Here is a 12,706-nt window from a genome sequence, read left to right on the forward strand (position 1 = left end):
ATCGACTTACTTCGTAACTGTTTCACCTACCTATCGATAATCCGTATCGGCTTCTCTTCGTAGCCCAAATCCTCATTAACTACAATTCCGAAATAGTCGATCACATGTAGTGGATCTCGAATATACTTCCTCAACATCGAAATATGAAACATATTATGGACTTGGCTCAATTCTGGCGGCAAAGCAAGTCTGTAGGCAGCGAGGTTAACTTTCTCAAGGACTTCAAAAGGCCCGATGTAACGGGGTGCTAACTTACCCTTCTTCCCAAATCTTGTAACTCCTTTCATCGGCGAAATCTTTAGGAACACATGGTCCCCGACCTTAAATTCCAACTCTCTTCTTCTCTGGTCGGCATAACTCTTCTGCCGACTCTGTGCGGTTTTGATTCTTTGCTGAACGAGCTTAATCTTCTCGGTTGTTACTTGAATTAGCTCGGGACCAAGCAGAGCCTTGTCTCCTACCTCGGTCCAACATATCGGCGACCTGCACTTCCTTCTATACAACACTTCATACAGCGCCATGCCAATGCTAGCTTGATAACTGTTGTTGTAGGTAAATTCCACCAATGGCAAATGCACTCCCCAACTTCCCTGGAGGTCCAATACACATAGTCTAAGCATATCTTCAAGTGTCTGAATCGTCCTCTCTGTTTGCCCATCAGTCTGGGGATGAAAAGCTGTGTTAAACCTCAACTCGGCCCCGAAAGCTCTTTGTAGGCTTTGCCAAAATCTGGAAACCAACTTCGAATCTCGGTCTGACACAATTGACATCGGTACTCCATGAAGTCTAACAATCTCATTCACATACAACAAAGCAAGTTTATCGGCGTTGACGGTGGTCTTAACAGGCAAGAAGTGTGCTGACTTAGTTAGTCTATCCACAATAACCCAAATTGAATCCATACCCTTTTGTGTCTTCGGCAAGCCAACCACAAAGTCCATGGAGATGTGCTCCCGTTTCCACTCAGGAATTGGTAAAGGTTGTAGAAGTCCCGCTGGCCTTTGATGTTCTGCTTTCACTTGTTGACAATACAGGCACTGGGACACGAACTCGGTTATTTCTCCTTTCATATTCAACCACCAAAACGTCTGCTTCACATCCTGATACATCTTAGTGTTCCCTGGGTGAACAACAAACTTAGAACCATGAGCCTCCTGCAAAATTTTTCTTTTCAACTCTGGGATGTCGGCCACACACAATCTTCCTTCAAACTTGAGCACTTGATTTTCTATGGTGTACCTTGATCTCGGCTTTGTGATAATCTCATCGGCTACCTTCTTGAAGAATTCATCCTCCATCTGTCTTGTCTTTACTTCCTCAACAATAGTCGGCTCCACTAAGATCGTGGTTAGACAAGCCAGATTTCCAACCATCTTTCTGCTCAAAGCGTCGGCTACGGTGTTAGCTTTACCTGGGTGATATTGAATTTGCATGTCGTAGTCTTTTAACAACTCGAGCCATCATCTCTGCCTCATATTCAATTCTTTCTGAGTGAACAAGTACTTTAAACTCTTATAATCTGTAAAAACCTAACAAGAAGCTCCATACAAGTAGTGACGCCAAATCTTTAAAGCAAATACCACGGCTGCTAGTTCCAAATCGTGGGTGGGATAGTTCTTTTCATGTGGCTTCAGTTGACGAGAGGCATATGCTACGACCTTACCCCCTTGCATTAATACACAACCCAGACCCTTATGCGAAGCATCACTATAAACATGAAACTCTTCATTACCTGAAGGCAGTATAAGAACTGGTGCTGCGACTAACCTCGTCTTCAACTCTTGGAAGGCTGCTTCTCTATCCTCAGTCCATTCGTAAGTCGCTCCCTTCTTAGTCAGTTGTGTCAACGGAATTGCAATCCTTGAGAAATCATTTACGAACTTTCTGTAATAAGCTGCCAATCCCAAAAAACTACGAACCTCGAACACATTGGTCGGCCTCGGCCAATTCACAACGGCTTCAATTTTACTAGGATCGATTGAAATACCATCTTCATCAATTACATGACCCAAAAATGAAACAGTGGAAAGCCAAAACTCACACTTGTTAAACTTAGCATACAATTTCCGATCCCTCAAAGTCTGTAAGGTAAGTCTCAAATGGTCCTCGTGTTCAGCTTTGCCCTTAGAGTAGATCAATATATCATCGATGAAGACAACCACAAACTCATCTAGATATGGCTTAAAGACTCTGTTCATCAAATCCATAAATGCTGCAGGGGCATTGGTCACTCCAAAAGGCATTACTAAAAACTCGTAGTGGCCATACCTCGTCCGAAAAGTGGTCTTCTCAACATCCTCGACTTTGACTTTAAGTTGATGGTAGCCCGACCTAAGGTCAATTTTGAAAAAGACTCGTGCTCCTTGCAACTGATCAAACAAATCATCTATCCTCAGCAACGGGTACTTATTCTTAATGGTTACCTTATTCAGTTCCCGGTAATCAATACAAAAACGAAGTGTGCCATCCTTCTTCTTAACAAACAAGACGGGTGCTCCCCAAGGTGAAGTGCTCGGCCTAATAAAACCCTTATCCAGCAACTCTTGCAGTTGCAATTTCAATTCCTTAAGCTCGGCGGGGGCCATCCTATAGGGTGTTTTAGAGATGGGCTGAGTTCCCGATATGATGTCAACAGTAAATTCTACTTCTCTATCAACTAAGTGGCCAGACAAATCATTTGGAAAGACGTTGGGAAATTCGTTAACAACGGGGACGTCGGCCAACTTAACACTTTCATTCAAATTACTTAGTATGCTACACAAATAACCTTGACACCCTTTTTGGATCAACCTATAGGCTTTCATGGATGCAATTAAGTAGGGTGGGGATACTACTCCTTTACCCTGAAACGTGACCTCGGCTAGGTTTAGGGGTTTTAACGTAACACTTTTAGAAACACAATTTATGGATGCGTGATTTGCTACTAACCAATCCATCCCCAATATAACATCAAAATGAGTCATGTCCAATGGCATTAAATCAGCTAACAATTCAACATTCCCAATCACAACAATACATGCTCGATAGATGGATGTAACATTCATAGATCTCCCAGATGGAGTAGATACAGATAACACATAATCAAGGGGTTCTAGTTTCCTATTAATCTTCTCGGCAAACTTAGCAGAAACGAATGAATGCGTAGAACCCGAATTAATCTATATATATGCATTTTGAGAGCAGATTGGGAGTATACCTGACACCACTGTCTCAGCATTCTGAGTGTCTCCTGGTATTAGTGCAAAAACTCTACCTTGTCTCATCTGTCCTTTTCCGACGTTACTTTTTTGTACGGAACCCGAGGTATTCTCATCCTTCTTACTATCATCAACCTTTGTTTTAGGACAGTCCCTCACATAATGGCCTATTTCACCACACTCATAACAAGCTCCAGACGCCCGACGACAGACCCCGAAATGTGGCTTCCCACAACTTGGACATGTCGGCTTAGCACCACTTTCCTGCCTTGGGTTGTTCGAACTGCCAACATTTGCTTTCTTCTTGGTACCAAATTGTGCTCGACGATTGTCATAATTCTGTCTCTTCCTCTGGCTCTCTCCCAAACTCTGGTATCTGTTCAAGTTAGCTTCGGCCAGAATGGCTTTGTCCAACACTCCGGCGTAAGTCGGCATGTTGAGCATGTTGACTCGGTCTTGTATTGGTCCACGCAACCCACTTTCAAACTTCTTAGCCTTCATGTATTCATCATTGACCATGTGGGCTGCATACCTCGCCAACTCGGTAAAGGCACGGTCGTATTCAGGCACTGTTCTACTACCTTGCGCCAAAGTCTGAAATTCGGTAGCCTTACGATTTCGAAGACTTAGGGGAAAATGCTTGGTGTAAAACAACTCTAAAAATCGGGTCCAGGTCAAGTCTGGATTGCCTTCTCGAACCATCATCCACCATCTGCGAGCGTCATCATCTAGTGTAAAGGCTGCTAATGTCACCTTCTGGGTGTCGGTGCTGGGGAAGATCTCGAACAACTTCTCCATTTCCAAAACCCACGCCTCGACTTTCATCAGCTCTATACCCCCTTGGAATCTTGGTGGCTTCATTTTCTTGAACTCTCTGATCAAAGCTATCGTGCCGTCCCCATATAAAGCTGGCTGTGGGGGCACTTGTGGTACTGGAGGAGGTGGAGGTGGAACTGCATTTCGGCCGTTTGTCTGCTCGGCCTGAGTCGATGTAGCACTAGCGTACTGTTGTCTTGTCTGCCTTAGCTCGCGGGCCAATCCTTCAACTAACCTTTCCAGTCTGTCTAATCTGTCCTCAGACTGATCTCAGCCAACTGGAGGTCTACCTCTCCTCATGGTGCTATGAATATGCAAAATGTGACTTTAAGACAAAATAGACAGATAAACACGTAGGCAAGTAACAATTAAGCATGCCAAGATGATGCACACCTTGTTCACATAGCAAGCAATATGATGTAATCCTAACATCATTCTAAAGGGAAATCCTATGCTCTTTAGGACTCGAAGTGTGTGAATAACGTATACTAAGGAACTTGTGCTCTGATACCATTCTGTCACGACCCCAACCCGCCTCTAGTAGGATGGTGTCGTGATGGCCAGTAATCCGCGATTACTGAAGGCCAACTTTCAAGATTCACACACACACAGAGTGTTACATATGGGGCTAACAAGTACGGAAGCAATGATTTACAATACAAATGGTCCATAAGAGCAGTGTATGAGTCAAATGGAATGGCATACATCTTTACGTAGCTTTACAACTTGAATACAATTAAAGTAAGGTACAAAAATACATATTACATTTTAACAAAAGGGCTTCACAAGCCGACATAAACAAAATGCATAAACTATAGGTCAAGGAACATAGTCTTCCAGATTGCCGACATCCTCACTGCCGACATAACATATATACAAAACACACATCTTGATCAAAAGGCTTTTCAAGCCGACGTGTGCAAAATACAAATATTATAAGTCGAGAAGCATGATTTTCAAGATTGCCGACATAATTACAAGTCAAGCCGACATGACAGAAATCCAAAACGAACTCGCGAATTCACATCTAGGCGTCACCGCCTTCTTGCTCATCACCTACATATATATAGAGAGTGTGAGCTTGGATACTCAGTGAATGATATAATTAATAAAGGGTTTGCATGAATGATAGCCGAAGTCCTTTCAAAACAATACATGTCAAAACTTTATATAACGAGGGATGGACCTCGTCCATCTAACAAATCTTCAAGGATTCGAGGGATGCTTACTCGCATCGGCATATTACAAATTATGACATTCCAGACAACCAAACCCACGCGGTAAACCGTCAGTGGCAAACAAAACAAAGCAAGGGAGATATCTCAACAAGGGTGCTACAAAAGTTTAGAGTCCTCTAGCACGAGGGACTTTCAAAACAAGATGTGCTGCGAAAGTTTAGAGTCCTCCAGCACAAGGGACTTTCAAAACAAGATGTGCTGCGAAAGTTTAGAGTCCTCCAGCACAAGGGACTTTCAAAACAAGCCAGCACAAGGGACTTTTAAAACAAGATGTGCTGCGAAAGTTTAGAGTCCTCCAGCACAAGGGACTTTCAAAACAAGATAATGCTTGGTATACAAAATAGGGACAATTATTCATGATTAACAAATACTTTTCAAAACAAAGTAAAGTAAAGCTCATCAAAACATTGATAACATAGCTTTATTAAAAATACCACTCACATAGTTCTTCAAACGTCGGGGTCAAGGCCAGTCCCAGTCCTACAAACACATGGCAAAGTCTATTGAATGCAGTTCTCAAAACAAGTCTTGCATGCATGCAAATGACCTCGACATTCTTCAAAAACTAAGTCAAATCAAATCAAAACATAGTTTCTTATCGCTGGAAAACAAGCTGGGCAACCACCAGGTCTGGGCCGAGGTCCAACACCTCCTTGCCGAGGTGTGGCCTCGATGGCCACAGTCAAGGAAATGGAGTCGGGAAAATTTGGGTTTCCCTCTCTTGAAGAACATGACGAACATGAAGAACATGAACATGAACATGAGGAAAATGAATGCAAAGATTAAAACTTGCTATTACAAAATCTGAAATTTCGTGCTAAGAATCCGAAATCATGGACCTGGGTACCCATACTCGAAGATCTTACGAAAACAAACACAAAAACATGGTTCTAGATGCAAACTTTCGGATCGAAACAAGACTTTTCTTCAAGAACACATGAGAACCATTTTCTCTTTCTAAAACCAACTTTAAATCAATGCACGACGTGCAGAACAGGTTTGATCGTGCAATGCAGCTAGATGATTAATAAGAACAACAAGAGTAGGTTAAGATTCTAACCTCAAAACTTGAATCCAACGGTTCAAACTCCAACGATCAAGCTTGGAAGTTCACTCTCTCTTACTCAAAACTTCTCCTTCTCCTTCCTAGAGCCTCTCTCTCAAAAGACAAGATTTGATATAAAATGATATGTTTTCTCGGCAGTCACTGACTTAACCCTCTGCTAGGACACGTGGCATCGACTGATTGGCTCTACTCAAAAAGGTGACTGACTTGACAAGACAAGACCATGACAAAGTGTATATAACAAGCTACTCGGTAAGGCACTTCAGCAAGTGATGACATCGGCTCAGGACAAAGCTTCGGCAACTAAGGTGACAATGACCTCGGCCAGGAAGGACAACACTTGACTAAGCTGTGCCACACCTTGGCCTAGATGTGCCACACTTCAGTCTAGGTCATACCACTCCAAGACAAGGTCACTTAGGTGCAAAGGTAACATCTCAGCCTAGATAGTACACATCTCGGCCTTGGTGATGAACACCTCGGCCTAGATAATGACATCTCGGCCAATATGCCAGGGTGAAGATGGAGGTCAACCGAAGTGGTTACAAGATAGTTCTAAATGTAGAAAGGTTCCAAGGTGTCTAGGCTTAAGATGACCTCAGCAACACACCAGGCAAGAACAAAGTATGCAAGAACACTCAAGTAACACAAGACAAGATTTGCAAATGCACATAACAAAACAAGATCGTACATAAATGTATGCAAGTATAACTAAGTTGAAGTGAGGGTTGTTACAGTAAATTGCTAAGTAAATTTTCAGTAAATTCTCAGTAAATTCCCAGCATATTCTCATTAAATTAATCAGTAAATTCCCATAAAATCTTATTAAACTTCTCAATAATTTCTTATTAAATTACTCAGTAAATTCGCAGTAAATTCTCAGTAAATTACTCAACAAATTTCTAGTAAATTCTCAGTAAATTACTTAGTAAAATCATGTTAAATTCCCAGAAAAGTCTCATTAAATTACTCAGCAAATGCCCAGTAAATTCCCAGTAAATACTTCGTAAATTTTCAATAAATTCTCAGTAAATTACTCAGAAAATTTCAAGTAAATTCAAATTAAATTACTCAGTAAATTGTCTGTAAATTACTGAGTAAATTCCTAATAAATTCTCAGTAAATTCCCAGTAAATAGTTAGTAAATTCCCAAAAAATTACCAGTAAATTCTCAGCAAATTACTACGTAAATTCCTAGTAAAATTCTCAGTAAATTCTCATTAAATTACTCAGTAAACTCCTTTTAAATTCTCAGTAAATTACTTAGTAAATTCTCATAAAATTCTCAATAAATTTCTTAACATATTCCCAGTAAATTCTCTGTAAATTTCCCATAAATTCTCAGCAATTTCCCAATAAATTCTTAATAAATTACTCATTAAATTCTCAGCAAATTACTCAGTAAATTCCCATTAAACTCTCAGTAAATACACAGTAAATTCTAATTAAATTATGTCATTAATTCCAAGTAAATTCTCTGTAAATTCCAAGAAAATTCTCAGCAAATTACTAGTAAATTACTCAGTAAAATCCCAGTAAATTCTCATAAAATTACTCAGTAAATTCTCAGTAGATTACGCAGTAAATTCTAAGTAAATTCTCAGTAAATTACCGAGTAAATTCCAAGTAAAAATTACTTATTAAATTCCTAGTAAATTCGCAGTAAATTCCCATTAAATTACTCATTAAATTCTCAGTAAATTACTCAATAAATTTCTAGTAAATTACTGAGTAAATTTTCAGTAAATTACTTAGTAAATTCCTAGTAAATTCTCAATAAAATACTCAGTAAATTCTGATTAGATTACTGCGTAAATTCACAGTAAAGTCTCAGAAAATTACTCAGTAAATTCCCAGAAAATTCTTTGTAAATTACTCAGTAAATTCCTATTAAATTAATCAATAAATTTCCAAAAAATCTTATCAAATTTATCAGTAAATTACAAGTAAATTCTCAGTAAATTACTCAATAAATTCTCTGTAAGTTCTCAGTAAATTCCCAGAAAATTTTCAGTAAATTCCCTGTAAATTCTAATTAAATTACTCAGTAAATTCCAAATAAATTCTTGGTAAATCACTGAGTAAATTCCTCGTAAATACTCAGTAAATTCTCTGTAAATTCCCAGTCAATTCGTAGTAAATTACTCAGTAAATTACTTAGTAAATTCCCAGCAAATTCTCAGTAAATTACTGAATAAATTCCTAGTAAATTCTCAGTAAATTACTCAATAAATTCCCAGTAATTAGTCAATAAATTTTTCAGTAAATTCTCAGTAAATTATTTAGTAAATTATTTAGTAAATTCCTCGTAAATTCTTATTAAATTACTCAATAAATTACTCTGTCAATTCAAAGCAAATTTTCAGGAAATTACTAATGAAGTTCCCAATAAATTACTGACTAAATTCCCCGTAAATTCTCTGTAAATTACTCATTAAATTCTCAGTAAATTCTCAATAAATTACTCAGTAAATTTCTAGAAAATTATCAATAAATTACTCAGTGAATTCCCAAAAAAAAATTGGGTAAATTACTGTGGAAATTCCCATCAAATACTCAGTAAATTCCAATAAATTCTAATTAAATTACTCAGTAAATTCTCTGTAAATTACTTAGTAAATTCTCAGTAAATTACTCAGTAAGTTCCCAGTAAATAATTACTAAATTCCCAATAAATTCTCAGCAAATTATTTAGTAAACTTTCAGTAAATTCTAAGTAAATTCTCAGTAAATTCCCAGTAAATTTTCATCAAATTAATAAGTAAATTCCCAGTAAATTAATGATTAAATTCCCAGTAAATTCTCAGTAAATTACTAAATAAATTCTCAGTAAATTCTCAGTAAATTACTCATTAAATTCACAGTAAATTCCCAACAAATTCTCTGTAAATACCCAGTAAATTCTAATTAAATTATGCAGTTAATTCCAAGTAAATTCTCTGTAAATTACCTAGTAAATTCCCAAAAAATTCTCAGTAAATTACTAGTAAATTACTCAGTAAAATCCCAGTAAATTCACATAAAATTACTCAGTAAATTCCCAGTAAATTCTCAGTAGATTACGCAGTAAATTCTCAGTAAATTACCCAGTAAATTACTTTTTAAATTCCTAGTAAATTCAAAATAAATTCGCTGTAAATTTTGATTAAATTACTCATTAAATTCTCAGTAAATCACTGAGTAAATTCCCAGTAAATTCTCAAGAAAATACTCAGTAAATTCCCATTAGATTACTGCGTAAATTCGCAGTAAATTCTCAGTACATTACTCAGTAAATTCTCAAAAAAATTTCTGTAAATTACTGAGTAAATTTCCTGTAAATTCTAAGTAAATTACTCAGTAAATTCCCATTAAATTAATTAGTAAATTCCTATAAAATCTTATTAAATTTCTCAGTAAATTACCAGTAAATTCTGAGTAAATTCTCAGTAAATTCCCTGTAAATTTTCATTAAATTCCCTATAAATTCTAATTAATTACTCAGTAAATTCCAAGTAAATTCTAGGTAAATTGCTGAGTAAATTCCTCGTAAATACTCAGTAAATTCTCAGAAAATTCTCCGTAAATTCCAACTCAATTCGTAGTAAATTACTCAGTAAATTCCTAGTAAATTACTTAGTAAATTCCCAGTAAATTCTCAGTAAATTACTGAGTAAATTCCTAGTAAATTCTCCGAAAATTACTCAATAAATTCCTAGTAATTAGTCGGTAAATTTCTTAGTAATTCCTAGTAAATTCTCAGTAAATTATTCGGTAAATTCCCCTTAAATTCTTATTAAATTACTCAGTAAATTCTCAGTAAATTACTCTGTCAATTCAAAGCAAATTTTCAATAAATTACTCATTAAATTCCTAGTTAATTACTGACTAAATTCCCCGTAAATTCTCTGCAAATTACTCATTAAATTACCAGTAAATTCTCAATAAATTACTTAGTAAATTTCCAGAAAATTCTCAATAAATTACTTAGTAAATTCCAAGAAAATTCGAGGTAAAATACTATGGAAATTCTCAGTAAATTACTCAGAAAATTCCCAGTAAATACTCAGCAAATTCCGAGTAAATTCTTAGTAAGTTCCCAGTAAATTACTCAGTAACTTCCAGTAAATTCTAATTAAATTACTCAGTAAATTACTCAGTAAGTTCCCAGTAAATAGTTTGTAAATTCCCACTAAATTCCCAATAAATTCTCAGCAAATTCTTCAGTTAATTTTCAGTAAATTCTGAGTAAATTATTCAGTAAATTTCCAGTAAATTCTCATCAAATTAATCAGTAAATTCCCAGTAAATTCTTATTAAATACTCAGTAAATTCCCAATAAATTACTAAGTAAATTCCCCGTAAATTAATGATTAAATTCCTAGTAAATTTCTAACTAAATTCCCAGTAAATTCTCAGTAAATTACTCATTAAATTCCCAGTAAATTCATAATAAATTCTAATTAAATTACTCAGTAAATTCCCAGTAAATTCTCAGTAAATTACTGAGAAAATTCCTAGTAAATTCCCATTAAATTACTTAGTAAGTTTATAGTAATTTTTCATTAAATTACTGAGCAAATTCCCAGTAAATTCTCATTAAATTATGCAGTAAATTCTCAGTAAATTACTCGGTAAATTCCAAGAAATTTTCTGTAAATTCTCAATAAATTACTCAGTAAATTTCCAGTAAATTACTGAGAAAATTCCCCGTAAATTCTCAGTAAATTACTTAGTAAATTCCCAGTAAATTCTCATTAAATTACTTAGTAAACTCCCAGTAAATTCTTAGTAAATTACTGAGTAAATCACCAATAAATTCTCAGTAAATTACTTTGTAAATTCCCAGTAAATTACACCGTAAATTCCCAGTAAATTTATATTAAATTACTAAGTAAAGTCACAGTAAATTCTCAGTAAATTACTCAGTAAATTTCCATTTAACTCTCTGTAAATTATTGAGTAAATTCCCGGTAAATTTTCACTAAATTACTCAGTAAATTCCCCGTAAATTCTCAATAAATTCCCAGAAAATTCTCATTAAATTACTTAGTAAATTGCTAGTAATTTCAGTAAATTCCCAGTAAATACTCACTAAATTCCCGGTAAATTCTCAGTAAATTCCGAATAAATTCCCAGTAAATTATTGAGTAAATTCCCAGTAAATTCTCAGTAAACTACTCAGTAAATTCCTAGTAAATTGTCACTAAATTACTGAGTAAATTCCCAGTAAATTCTCAGCAAAATTCGTAGTAAATTCTCAGTAAATTACTCAATAAATTCCCAGTAAATTATCAGTAAATTGCAAGTAAATTCTCTGTAAATTACTGAGTAAATTCCTAGTAAATTCTCAGTAAATTCCTAGTAAATTCTCATTAAATTAAACATAAATTTCAAGTAAATTCTTATTAAATTACTCAGTAAATTCCTAGAAAATTCTCTGTAAATTACTCAGTAAATTCCTCATAACTTACTAAGTAAATTCCCCGTAAATTCTCAGTAAATTATTCAAAAAATTTCTCGTAAATTTTCAGTAAATTCTCATTAAATTACTCAGCAAATTCTCAGTAAATTACGTAATAAATTCCCAATAAATTCTCATTAAATTACTCATTAAATTCCAAGTAAATTCTCACTAAATTACTCAGTAAATTCCCAGTAAATTCTCATTAAATTACGGAGTAAATTCGCAGTAAATTCTCAGTAAATTACTGATTAAATTCCCAATAAATTATTAGTAAATTCCCAGTATATTCTCAGTAAATACTTAGTAAATTTCCAGTAAATTAATCAGAAAATTCCAAGTAAATTCTTATTAAATTACTCAATAAATTACTGACAAAATTCCCAGTAAATTCTTAGTAATTTACTCAGTAAATTACTTAGTAAATTCCCAGTAAATTACTCAGTATATTCTTAGTAAATTGCCAGTATATTCCCAGTAAATTCTCAGTAAATTCCTAGTAAATTTCTAGTAAATTACTCAGTAAATTCCCAGTAAATTCTCATTAAATTATGTAGTAAATTCCAAGTAAATTCTCAGTAAATTCCCGTAAATTACTCGATAAATTCCCAGTAAATTCCGTTTAAATTCTAAGTAAATTACTCAGTAAATTCCAAGTAAAATGTCAGAAAATTATCGAGTAAATTCCAGAAAATTACTCAGTAAATTCCTGTTAAATTATCCTTAAATTACTCAGTAAATTCACAGTAAATTACCACTAAATTCCAAGTAAATTCTCAGTAAATTCCCAGTAAATTACTTAGTAAATTATTATGTAAATTCCGAGTAAATTACTCAATAAATTCGCAATAAATTCTTAGTAAGTTTCAAGTAAATTCTCAGTAAATTACTCAGTAAATTCTCAAAAAAATTCCCAATAAATTTTCGGTAAACTCTCTGTAAAATA

This window comes from Camellia sinensis, chromosome 2, assembly GCF_055761805.1.
Source record: "Camellia sinensis isolate YWXY chromosome 2, ASM5576180v1, whole genome shotgun sequence".
Classification (NCBI taxonomy): Eukaryota; Viridiplantae; Streptophyta; class Magnoliopsida; order Ericales; family Theaceae; genus Camellia; species Camellia sinensis.